Here is an 11,883-nt window from a genome sequence, read left to right as displayed (position 1 = left end):
ATCGATACTTTTTGCCTTCACAGCTAGAACAAACATGGCGAACACCTGGTCGGATGTACCTTGTTGATTTTTTTTCATGTGTATCGATGTCAAAGTGAGAGGTGGTTTACAAATGGAGATCACACAAAGTGATCCTTGCACATTTTCAGTGGATAAGACACCTCCGAGTCAGCGCATGGCACCGTGGGACCCAACAAAGGCGGAAACGTAGTCTAATCAATGTGATATTGAAAAAAACAACCAAGCAGCTAGGAGAGTGCTCGCCAAGTGGCTTAAGCATTCAAGTAAGCAATCCAACGAAACGGTCGATATGAAACTGCTCCCTTGGCACGCAATTATTGCAATCACCGACCCATCATATTAAACATGCGCCTCCCAGAGACTCCCAAAATGTCACATATGTCTGAATTGGACAAATTAACACTTTTCTCAGCGTCAGAACTGCTTGTAAGTTCGATTCTGGAGCTTAAATTTTGTAATTCGTTTTGGTTTAAGAGATACTCGTGGCGAACGCATATGAGGAAATGAAATGATACAACGAACGCTGACATCTCCAGGCGTTTCTAAGCATTGTACTGCAATGTACCCAGCGATTCTTGCTATGATGAATGGCAAATTCCAAGTCAAGACATGGTGGAGGTGATCAAAAAACATGGCGGCTTCAGACCCCAGCGAGGTTAGACCCCAGACTTCACCAGGCTTCAGACCCCAGACCCAATAAAGTTCACCAGGAAACGACTTAAAACCCGAGACAGTGACGTGGCCGAGGATTTCCTGATGAAGGATATAATTAAATAAGGCCGTTAATTGTTTTCAAAATGGGTGTTTTATTTAACCCAAACACCAATTTTCACTCATGCACTTCTAAGTATGCATGCAAAGTTCCAGGCTGCTAGGTTTTATAGTTTTGGAGTTATGGAGGAGACACATTGACACACTGACACACATATACACACACACACACACACACACACACACACACACACAGCCTTTTATTAGTATTGAAGATAGATATATTCAATTAATTTAAAAAACAAGTTGGTGCTGCTTCGCCTGCTGTATCTCATTCCGAGAACATTTTGAACGTCCCTCGTTTATATGATCTGTAAACAATTATCTCGTATCTACTTTCTTTTTTTGTGAATTTGGTTAAAATTCATCACAGTTACTTAGGAATCCTTCTTCAAAGACTTGTTCATTACTGTGGTGTTGAAATGAAAAAAAACAACTAAATATAGTCCATGAGCCAGATACCAAAACCCTCCCCCCTCCTTTCCCCCAAGGGAATTTTCTCAACCATAATCTTAGAAGAATATGTGTATTATGGCTTTGAAATCTGCTTGATTGCCAATTGGCTGGGTGTGCTCAGCTGTGTTACAGAGTGATTTGTATTACTACTAAAAATACAAAGAGCGAAAATAAGCAATTTTTCAAAAGTTTGGATGTCTCCTATTTTTCCCCATTCTGAGGCAACATAATGCATTTTTCAATATTTTAATCTGAAATTAATTTCATATTTCATATTTATGCAAGTTAACATTCAATATCAACACAATTATTGCTTAGATATCACAGGAAATGAGTTCCTTCATCCAATGACATATTGCACAAAAACATTTAATAACATTATGTCTGGGAAAAAATAAACTCTCCAAACAAAAACGAAAATTATATATTTTCTTCCAGTAGGATCAAGCTACTCAAATACTTCAACAAAATACTCCCTGAAAAAAAATATATTTCACAACTTCTGGACCTGAAATGCTCATCTTCACAACTGTCAGATTGGGTTCTGCATGATGATTTTTCACAAAGCATGACTAGCTCTTGGGGTTTATATTCGACAGACCTCTTCTTGCTCTTTTTTGATTGTGCAGTGGTCTCAGTTGGAGACAGGTTCTCTCCAGTCACTTCCTGCATCACAATACCATGGGTGGAATGTGTCGTACCAGGTCATGAGGGAGTTTCTTCATTCATGTCAAAGTTATCCCAGCAAACATGGATAACAACATTTCTTTGTTTATCCATAGTGACTGGTAGAAGACTGTCACTCTCTATGACATGGTTACACATTGCTTTTTTTCAGCTCCAGCAGGGTTGAATATGATACACGATTCCCAAAGTGATTGGGAATACTCACGACTTCAGCACTTCCTGTGATGTGCCAACAGTCATACCCAAGAGTATATGTTTCGGCATTTTCCATCAGCCATTACTAACTGCATAGCAATTGTCTTGGCCAATAAAGTTCACCAAACTTACCTTTTTAGTGGTGAGTTGAGCACAGCCTTGCTTGTAAGATATTAAGCTGGTAAGGAACTTCACAAGCTGACCTGGTCGTGAAACATTGTTTGAGAGCAAATAATCTGCAGATTGTGGCGAGGAAAGTTCTTCAGATTATCTGAATGAATCAATGATGTAATGATGCAATACCATACCTGCTTCTTCCACTCTCTTGTCATGTGAGGTTACAGATTCAAAGGCGGCTTCTTCTGCTTGATCTGTAGGTAACTCCTGTGAATAATCGAATTCACTCCGCAAGTTGAGTTGCCCAAATCTTTAACCAAAGTGCTTGAGGGTTTAGATTTTAGTTTATTTGTCTTGTATTGTGGAATGTAGTGTGAAGGAGTATGCCCTCGCATGAAGGATAAATATTTCTCACATAGCATTGTCATTCGCTCAACCTGAGATCCCTTGATGTTGTTGCAGTCAATGTATTCACTGATGTACATGAATGATGCACACGAGTGTATCGGAGAGTGGTTGTGGTTTACGATTGAGAATCTCACAACGTACTCATTTTAGTATTTATCATTCATGAATTTTGATAACACTGTCTGTGATGCCCTTTTCCATCAAGATGTTCCTTTGCTATATTCTTGCATATATCATCAAGCCTTTTATGAGGATCATCACTCAATTGTCTTTCATTGGCAACATCCTTGATCTTTGACGATCTGGATGCTTTCTAGGGTCTGACAAACTTATCTGATTTGTTTCTGCCATTGTGTATTATGCAAATTATATTTGTAATCTCTGAGCTTGGCTTCCTTGTTTGCTTTGTTTGCTTTGAGTACAACTTCAGTCCATCTGACATGTTGATTCAGACCCTGAAAAGATAACAAAAAAAGTGCGAATTACATAAATCCATTGTCCACAAATATTGCAGATTCATATGTTATGGTAGTTAAAAACGTAAATATTCATTCCTAATCTAAAATTATTTTTATAAAAGTTGAGAAGCCCTAATTACCCAAATTATAGTAGTTATCTTGAGTAATTTAATTACTCTCCAGATGCTGAAAAGTGAGAATTACTTACATGTGTTGTAAATAAAGCCTGGTGTTGGCTTAGCAATTTGGGTTGCTGTCTTGGGATCTTCGGGTCCTGAGTTTGAGCCCCTGTCAGCCATTGAATTAACACCAGGTGGTGTTGACTCTACTTGTCATTATTTTGAGGTTGGCAAGATGAGCACCAGTGTGCTGTTAATTGGGGCATTGCATCAGTAGCATAGCTGTGTCTTCAACGAATGATGCAACCAGCAGCACCAGGCTACACACAAAGAATAAGAAGAATGTTGTAAATTATTTCAAACCAACCTTGTATCATTTGAAATTTTTATGGGGTGAAAATCTTCTCTAAATTGAAATATATAAGCCTTACTTAAATGTAAGGATAAATGTGCTTCTCCATTGGTATTGGGTATGGATAGTAGACATTGTAAACATGGTAAATGGATATTTCATGTTTTCTTAAATTGAGAAAAATCGAGCATCATTATTATACATTTCAGGGCATATTACTATTTATTGCACATTATTTATAAAATATGAGTTATTTCTTGATTAAGAATGACATATTCTATATTTTAGTTACTAGCATATGTATTTTATGCCTGGTGTTGGCTCAATTCCTCGGGTGGTGGGCTTGGGATCCTGAGTTCAAATCCTGCTCTGCTGTTGAATTAATAACAGGTGGGGTTAACTCGACCTGTCATCCTTCTGAGGTCGGCAAAAATGAGTGCCAGCATGCTGGTATCTATCCTGTGTTGGAGTGGTGACATGTCCAGGATTGTGCTCAATAGCCCAGGAGACTGCTTTAGCAGCACCAACGCTCTGCACAGAGTATGGTCCCAATGAATGGATGGATATGTATTTTGTGTGATGTCAGATGTTGAACGAGAACGATTTTTGTAAAAATTGACATTTTTGCCAGACAAGGGACACCTGCTATGCTTTTCCACCATGCATGTTGTTCTTATTCTCACCTGTGTTTAATTTCACCTCCTACCTCGTGGTTGGAGGTTGTGGCTATTGAAAGGGTAGTGCTTCAGGTCATGACATTGTGGTGAGACCACGTGGCCTTCATTGTGGTCAATGAGGAAGGCCTGGTGATGTCACAATCAGGATCATATATAATGTGAGTCTGGGCACAAATATATTTGGGTGCGGTGAGGGTGAAAGGTGGGAGGGGGGATGGCAGGATGAGTGAGGATATATGAGATCACGCGTGGGGATGTACGGTCACCTTGATGAACAAATGTGAACTCATTATTATCCCGTCCCCCGGAGGGAGGGAGCGGGATATTGTAATCGTCCGGTTTGTTAGGCTTAAGTCACATTTGCCACGGCGGCCGTGGGGTCTCCAAAATCTACGGCCACTAGCAATTATACGGCGGCCGCAGTATTTCCACGGTCACACAATGTAGCAGTCACATATGTTTTTTATTTTTTCGGGGAGCTGCACGGCGTATTTAGAAATTGCGGAAACCGAAAACGTGGGGGTGCCGTACGGTCTTTGATTTGATGTCGCTCGGTGACCTTAGGGCGTTCCTGCGGCGGCCATATAATTTTCAAGGCAGACGCAAGGTGCCCGCAAAGCGACCGCAGGGGGAATGCAAGGGGGCCCTAAGCCGAACGTGCGGCCAGACGGACGGTAACGAGTGGGTTTTTTTACTGGTTCTTTTGTTTCGGCTTGTCGAATTGCAACGGCAAACATAGAAATCAAAAAAGTTATAACTCTGTGTTATAATTCCACGGCGACCCCTATGGCCTGTAAAAGATAGCCAAATGGCATAGGGCCATCCTGAGGCCACCGCAGAAACTGCGGCTGTCGCACGTTTCTGTCAATTATAGGGCATACGGCCGCCGTATCCTCGCCGTAGACCAAATGTGACCTCGGCCTTACTTGGCGAAATCTTCAATTTTGTCAACTATGTTGGTCTGTTCCGTTTGTTGGTTTGTTTGTTTGTCCGGTTGTCTACAGCCCAAACGGCTGGACCTGTCGTTCTTAAATTTTTACACCTGATAGGCAATCCACCTGAGACGGTCCAAGTCCAAACCCTGTCTTAATCGGACTAAACGTCACGACGTGACGTCACACAACGTGAAAACACATTTTTGGACATAACTCAGTGACCGGAAGTCTCTACGACTTGACACCAAGTTGACGTCAAGTTAAACTTCATTCAAATATCTAAATGATACAAAATGCATCTTATTACAAATTACGCATAGTTTTCGCAAGCGTATGACGTCAAAGTTTTGCCTATTGACGTCATTTTTTAAAAAATATTTACGCTCGTGTGCAGCTGAAACTATGGAAGCAATTGTTCTCAAATTTTAACATGTAATAGCTAATCTTGCTGAAATAGTCTGGGATCAAATCACGTCATAATCGCACTTAACGTCACGATGTTACGTCAAAAAAAGGTGAAAACAAGCTTTTGAACATAACTCAGTAACCTGAAGTCGTAGCGACTTCCTGTTTACGCCAAAACAAACTTCAATGGAATATCTAAATGTTTTAAATGCATGTTAGTACAAATTATGCACAGTTTTCGCAAGCCTATGACGTCAAAATTTTTAGCTATTAGCGTGATTTAAAAAAAATTCTATTCGTTCTACAGGTCACAATTCTTAACCGATTTGGATGAAATTTTAACAGCTGATAGAAATCGACAGTGCAAAAGGATATGTGACGTTTGGTGATGTTCAATATCAGGATCTGGATTCTGCATCACTTTATATTATCGCCCATTATAAACCAATAGGTAATTTTTTGAATTACACATGGCTATTTCTCAAACAGTTTTGCAGTTATTATATTGAAACTTATACTGTCTATTTATGCATGTAATATTAACATGTGTACAAAGTTTGATCGAAATTGACCCAATGTCAAGGTCAGGGTCACCCAAAACATGAAAAACACACATATAAAATTCATATTTTTGTTTTACAACATATTTCAAACCTGATATCGGGATCGTAAAGATGGTTGAAAAGCAATGTTCCTAGGTATTTTCAAATATTCTCTACGATCATAATGAAGGCAACAAGCACCGATGATAAGTTGTTGAATGTCACATGGTGGCTTTAAATGAGTTGTGACAATTTTCAATCTGCTGCCGTTACAATGACAACGCGCGCCTGATAATTGTTATTTGTGACATCGCATCATTTTATAAATGTACGAACAAATAAACACCACACATTCCAAGACATTACAGCTTGGAGCACCACATGGAAAGGTCAACTAATTCGCCAAGTGTTATGCTAAGCACGATTTTTTATTACTTACGAAATCTAAAGATTTCGTAAGTATATTGATGACTTCCGTCCTCTGTGTGTTTGTTTGTTTGTGTGTGTTTGTGTTTGTGTGTAGGCATGATAACTCGAGAACGGAATAAGCTACCAATGTCAAATTACACCCCGTGATTCAGGAGGGTGAGGACTAGCGCTGATTAGATTTTGGTCAAAATCGGTCAAAGGTCAAGGTCACAGTGAGATCAAACATTCGATTTTTGATGGTTTGGTACAGAATCATCGTAGAAACTTCTGGTTTGCGTCGCTACCTTCTCTCAAGACAGCTTTTATTAGACAAGGTCAGAGGTCAAGTTGACGATTTCGTAAGTACCAGTCTATGACTGCTTGTTTATTTGTCTGTTTGTTTGTCTGTCTGTTAGCAACTTTACGGCAAAACGGCTTTAGCAAACACTATCAAATTTAATCCACATATGGGCAATGAACCTTGGACGACCCCATTAACTTTTGGGTCCAATTGGATCAAAGGTCAAGGTCAAGGTCACAAAAAGATCAAAATCGTTTTTCGCTCATAACTTCGTCAAAATGATCTGATGTACTTCAAACTAAGCTTATAGTGAACCTTATTGTATTTGTCACTTATAATCCTACCCATTCCTATAGTGAAAAATGCATATTTGTGAAGATCAGTAGGGTCCGAAATTTTGGGGGTCATGGTCATCGGTCAAAATTACAAATTTTCCATTAAATCTAAAACATGGTTACGAAAATACAATTTTATGGGAAAACGGCTTGCTCAAACACTGTCAAATTGTATCCACAGGTGGGTAATGAACCTCGGACGACCCCATTAACTTTTGGGTCCAATTAGGTCAAAGGTCAAGGTCATGTCACGAAAAGGTGAAACTCGTTTTTCGCTCATAACTTCATCAATAAATGGGTGGGATTTGTTGTGCCTGGCACACTTGTTTTAACTGTTTTAATTTTTTTAAAGGGCCACACCAAACCAACATAATTGAACAACAAAATGCTCAAATATAGTTCGTTTGGTCCTTTTAGTTTTCAATTTGACAATTTCAAAATGACATGGCTATATGCTGCTGTAGTACCAAACACTAAATTAGATTTAGTATTCACAGCTGACATGTCCTGCAATGTCCCTAAATGGTCTAATTACAGAAGGAAATTTTAAGCAAATTAAAAAATTCGACTGACAAAATAATTTGAAATATAAACAAAGAACCAACTGCAACAACAGCGTTTTTATCCACTTCCGATGTGTCTGAATCCGGACAAAATGTCAGAAAATCCACGAAAATTACAATTACTGCTGAATAGTGCGTTTTCATTTTTCATTCAATAAGGTTCTACGAAAAAATCGACAATTATCAAATCAAGTACATCTAAATTTTTGAAATAATATATTGCTTGTGTTTATTTTTAAAGAACTATTGTTCCAGTCTATGCACTTACCAACAGCAAATGCAAGCTGTTGAAAAAGGGATAATTGATTAACATTTACTCTCCAGTGTCTTCTTCTTTTGATGGTCACAATTTTTGCCACATTATTGTGTGGTCAGCCAGGGAACCTTTCTTAGCCTAAGTCTTTCAAGAACCTGCTGCCAAGATCCGACATTAGATTGAAGGTAGCTGGAATTTGAAATTTGTTGAGGGTGCCGGCAAAAACTCACCTCCTCTTTTGCATAGGATACCGTGGAATCTTTTAACTTCCACCAATGACCAGTACTCGCAGACGTCTCCTTCGGCTTCACGTCCTTTCGATGGATGATGCTCACATTGATGAATATCCCTGCATGTGAAACAGCAGGGTGACAGGACAGTTTATAGCTGGGCCGACATGAGAGCCCAGGCTAGACAGCTCAAAGGCTAGTACACATACTTCTAAGCTCTCCTGCCAGCCCTCTTACTTTCATCTGTCTGCCTATAAATTCAAAATTCCCTTTGTCAAATCTTTCAATGATTTGCAGGGGACTACTCTACGAGTACACATATGAATTGATTTTACAGAACTTGTGAACTATACACAAAGCATTTAACTGTTTACATACTACCTGGTCGATTTTGTCAATGATGGCAAGCAACAAAAATATCCAGTCCATAAATACTGTATACTTCTTCAGCTAAAGGTTGTCAGATTTTGCCCAATACCAAGCACATCGAGAATCGGAGGCCTAATTTCTTAAACTGCTCAGCCTCAAATTGGCTGTGAACATACAGTCAGAGACCAGAATGCTAAATAACTAATTGTGCCGGCAGTCACAAGGTAAACACTGTGAAATTGGTTATGAATGCTAACGAGCCAATTAACTTTTAGTCACCAAATTCTGTTGATGGGAACAGTTTGTTTCAAAATAATACATAATTTATCTGGTTTTGTAAAGGGTTTTGTAAAGGGTATTGTTCATCCTTTACAAAACTCAAGCTGCCTAATATATTTCCACCATACATTCCAATCACATAAAGGTTTTCAATTTGATTGCACTTAGGTAATAAATAATATTTCAAAGAAGGCCAATACCCTTTACATCTTTTATATCTTATAATGAATACCCCGTGTTCCCCTCCCCATCCCTCTCTCTTCCACAGATCTCCTAATGTCTCTGTTCCCCACTGTTTTGTCCTTCCCTCTCCCGCCCCTCTTGTCTCATGCCCCACTTTGCTGTGCGTTGTGTGTTAGCTCTCATACGAGCCTCGTCAATGTATATATAAAAAAATACTCTTTACATAACTCTGGCAATTATCATTACTGGATAAACGTTTTTTGGCTTGAGTCAATCCTGGACAGGTCAGTCCCATCTGATACGAGACGGTGCAGGAATTTAGAACTTGGGCAAGGGTGCTGCTGATCACTCCTCCTCTTCGAGAAGGACACCATATTATAGGATCTTTAACATCCACCATCAACCATTGCTGACAGATGGGATGCCAAGTTTTACGTCCATCCTACGGATGGAACACACAATGATGTCTCACCCAGCCTGTGAAACTCCAGGATGACAGTTTATAGCTGGGCAAAGATTCAAACCAAGGCTAAAGAGCTCACTTTTGAGTGTGTATATCTTTTCAGCCAAGGATTACCCCTGGCTATCTTGCCAGCATAAACTTGACTAAAGAATACATACATTAAAGAAAAGAAATGTTCACAAATCTCTGTTTGACACGATATTTACTTTGTCTCTCGTGCTCTTTTGCATTAACGCTCTTTAATGAGATGAGTTGCAATCCTGTTTACAATATCCACCATGCTTTTTCACTTGCACTGGAATATTCTAAAAGAAAAACAGTTCTCTTTACTGTTTACTGGGATAATATTTTGTCAATTCATCTATTTTTCATCTATCTTCCTGTCCAACCTGGGAATTAAAATCGCCAATCACAGCCAGAAAGTAATATGCCGGTATTGAAGTGACAGCTTCATGAAGTTTACTGCAGAATGTCTCCACCTCCTTCTTCTCGCTACAGTTGTGCGGGGAGTAACAGACGATGACAGAGGTTGCCAGGTTTCCGTTAAATTCCGCAGTAAGGATTCTGTCACTGACTGAGCCAACCCCCCTCAGTGCTTTCTTCGCTTTCTGGTTCAACATCAACCCAACTCCGCCTTGTGCTGACTTCGTCATCGTCTCTCTCCATGCGGACAAGGTGATGGGGTGCATCCCCTCTTCCTCTATGAACCTCATCTTTGTCTGGGTCAGTGGTTCCAACACTTTTTTGTCAGTGGTTCCCACACCCAAAATTTGAAATCACATTTGCCTCGCAACCCAAATGATACTGGTACCTAGTGTACCTATGATAAAAATTGTCAGAGAAAATGCTTTTGACATGAACCCCCCCCTCAAAAACTGATATTTTGAGGGGGGGGGTTCAAGTTTGGGTCACGACCCTGGGTTTGGGAACCCCTGGTCTGGGTGTACATGACGGTGTTCTTGGATCCCCAGGATGGAGATCCCACGGCTGCTTGCCTCGGATGGCATATCTGTACATCGAGGCAAGAGGCGGATGGTGTTTGTGTTGAAGATAGAGAGGATCGTTTTTACCTTAGAGCGCAAAAGAGGCGCAGTTTGCTCGGCCCCGTTGTCGGACTCAATCCTCACATGGAGTTTGAGGTTGAGTCTTCATACTGCATAGGGTCTGGGCATTCTGCAGAGATCCTGAGCACTCCCGGCTCTGGAAGTGTTGGATTTGCTGGGTTGTTTGCCATCATGATGCCTTACAAGGCGTGAAACAAAAGACTGTGTGCGCCACTCCTCACATAGACAGAAGATGGCCGTTGTCTCACAAGAAGTTCATCCGCCCTTTGACAGGTTTTGTTTTTAGTCCTGCAGGGTACCAACACACCCAACCTCACCTGGTTAGCCGAAGTGCACCAGGGGGTGTGCCGGTTGAGTCGCCGACAACCCGACCCAAGACAGGTAGTACTGGGCTACGTGGTACCAATAGCAAGGCAAGGCCCTGACCTGACCTGAAAATAACCTGAGGGATTAACCACTTTGTTCTCACCTCAAGAAATAAGCCAGGTGGCTGGGAATATATACATATATATATATATATATATATATATATATATATATATATATATATATATATATATATGTATATATATATATATATATATATATATATATATATATATATATATATATATATATATATATATATATATATATATATATATATATATATATATATATATATATATATATATATATATATATATATATATATATATATATATATATCTCGACTCCTCCCATGCTCGAACGAGCTGAAGAAAGCTGCCCAAAGCTACACAAGGTAAGCACTTTGCTGTTTCAAACTCTACCTGAGTTCCACCCAGGGTAATTGTTTGGGGGGGAGCTGATTGGTCATCAGGAGGAACCTGGATAGGATTCAGGTTTCAGCTGCTACTCTACAACCCTAAAACCTCTCCAGGTGCAGCCAAGTGAGCCTTTCATAATTTTTTTTTCAAGAATTCACTTTCCTAGACGGATTGGTAAAGAATGATAAATCGATAAAACAAAAGAAAAATGAAGAATTAGAATGAATGAAGAGAATTGTGAAAAAAACGAAGAGGTTGAGAATAACCCGGATATATAGAAGTCAGCAGTTACACCCCAGGCTCAAACACAGCAACAGCATGTCTGCAGCTGTAGAGGAACCCTGGTAGAGTTTGATATGGCAAAGGGCTTACGTTGTGCAGCTTTTTGTAATGCCTCCCATTTGTTTTCTCCAAAACAGACAAAGATATTCAAATGAAATAAAGCGCATTCCGCACATTAGTTTTTCACATTACCCAATGCAAAGTTTCATGATTCTCACA

The 11,883-nt window shown here is 39.7% G+C and overlaps 1 long non-coding RNA gene across 2 annotated transcripts; it reads right to left on the bottom strand.

Annotated features, from left to right (window-relative positions):
- Positions 1 to 1,538: 1,538 nt before the first annotated feature.
- Positions 1,539 to 8,589, bottom strand: LOC147008636 (uncharacterized). 2 transcript variants are annotated; one of them, XR_015053234.1, is made up of 4 exons: positions 8,237 to 8,589; positions 3,322 to 3,552; positions 2,439 to 3,110; positions 1,539 to 2,333 (listed from the first exon to the last, which is right to left on the bottom strand). It is a non-coding gene; the product is annotated as an uncharacterized LOC147008636 (long non-coding RNA). The 2 variants fall into 2 exon arrangements; XR_015053233.1 differs by having other exon boundaries at positions 1,539 to 3,110.
- Positions 8,590 to 11,883: the final 3,294 nt, after the last annotated feature.

Source organism: Eptatretus burgeri, chromosome 18 (assembly GCF_056783735.1).
Source record: "Eptatretus burgeri isolate ZD-2024b chromosome 18, Ebu_testis_v1, whole genome shotgun sequence".
Lineage (NCBI taxonomy): Eukaryota > Metazoa > Chordata > Myxini > Myxiniformes > Myxinidae > Eptatretus > Eptatretus burgeri.
Note: the sequence above shows the minus strand (reverse complement) of the source record. Positions and strands in the feature narration are given on the sequence as shown.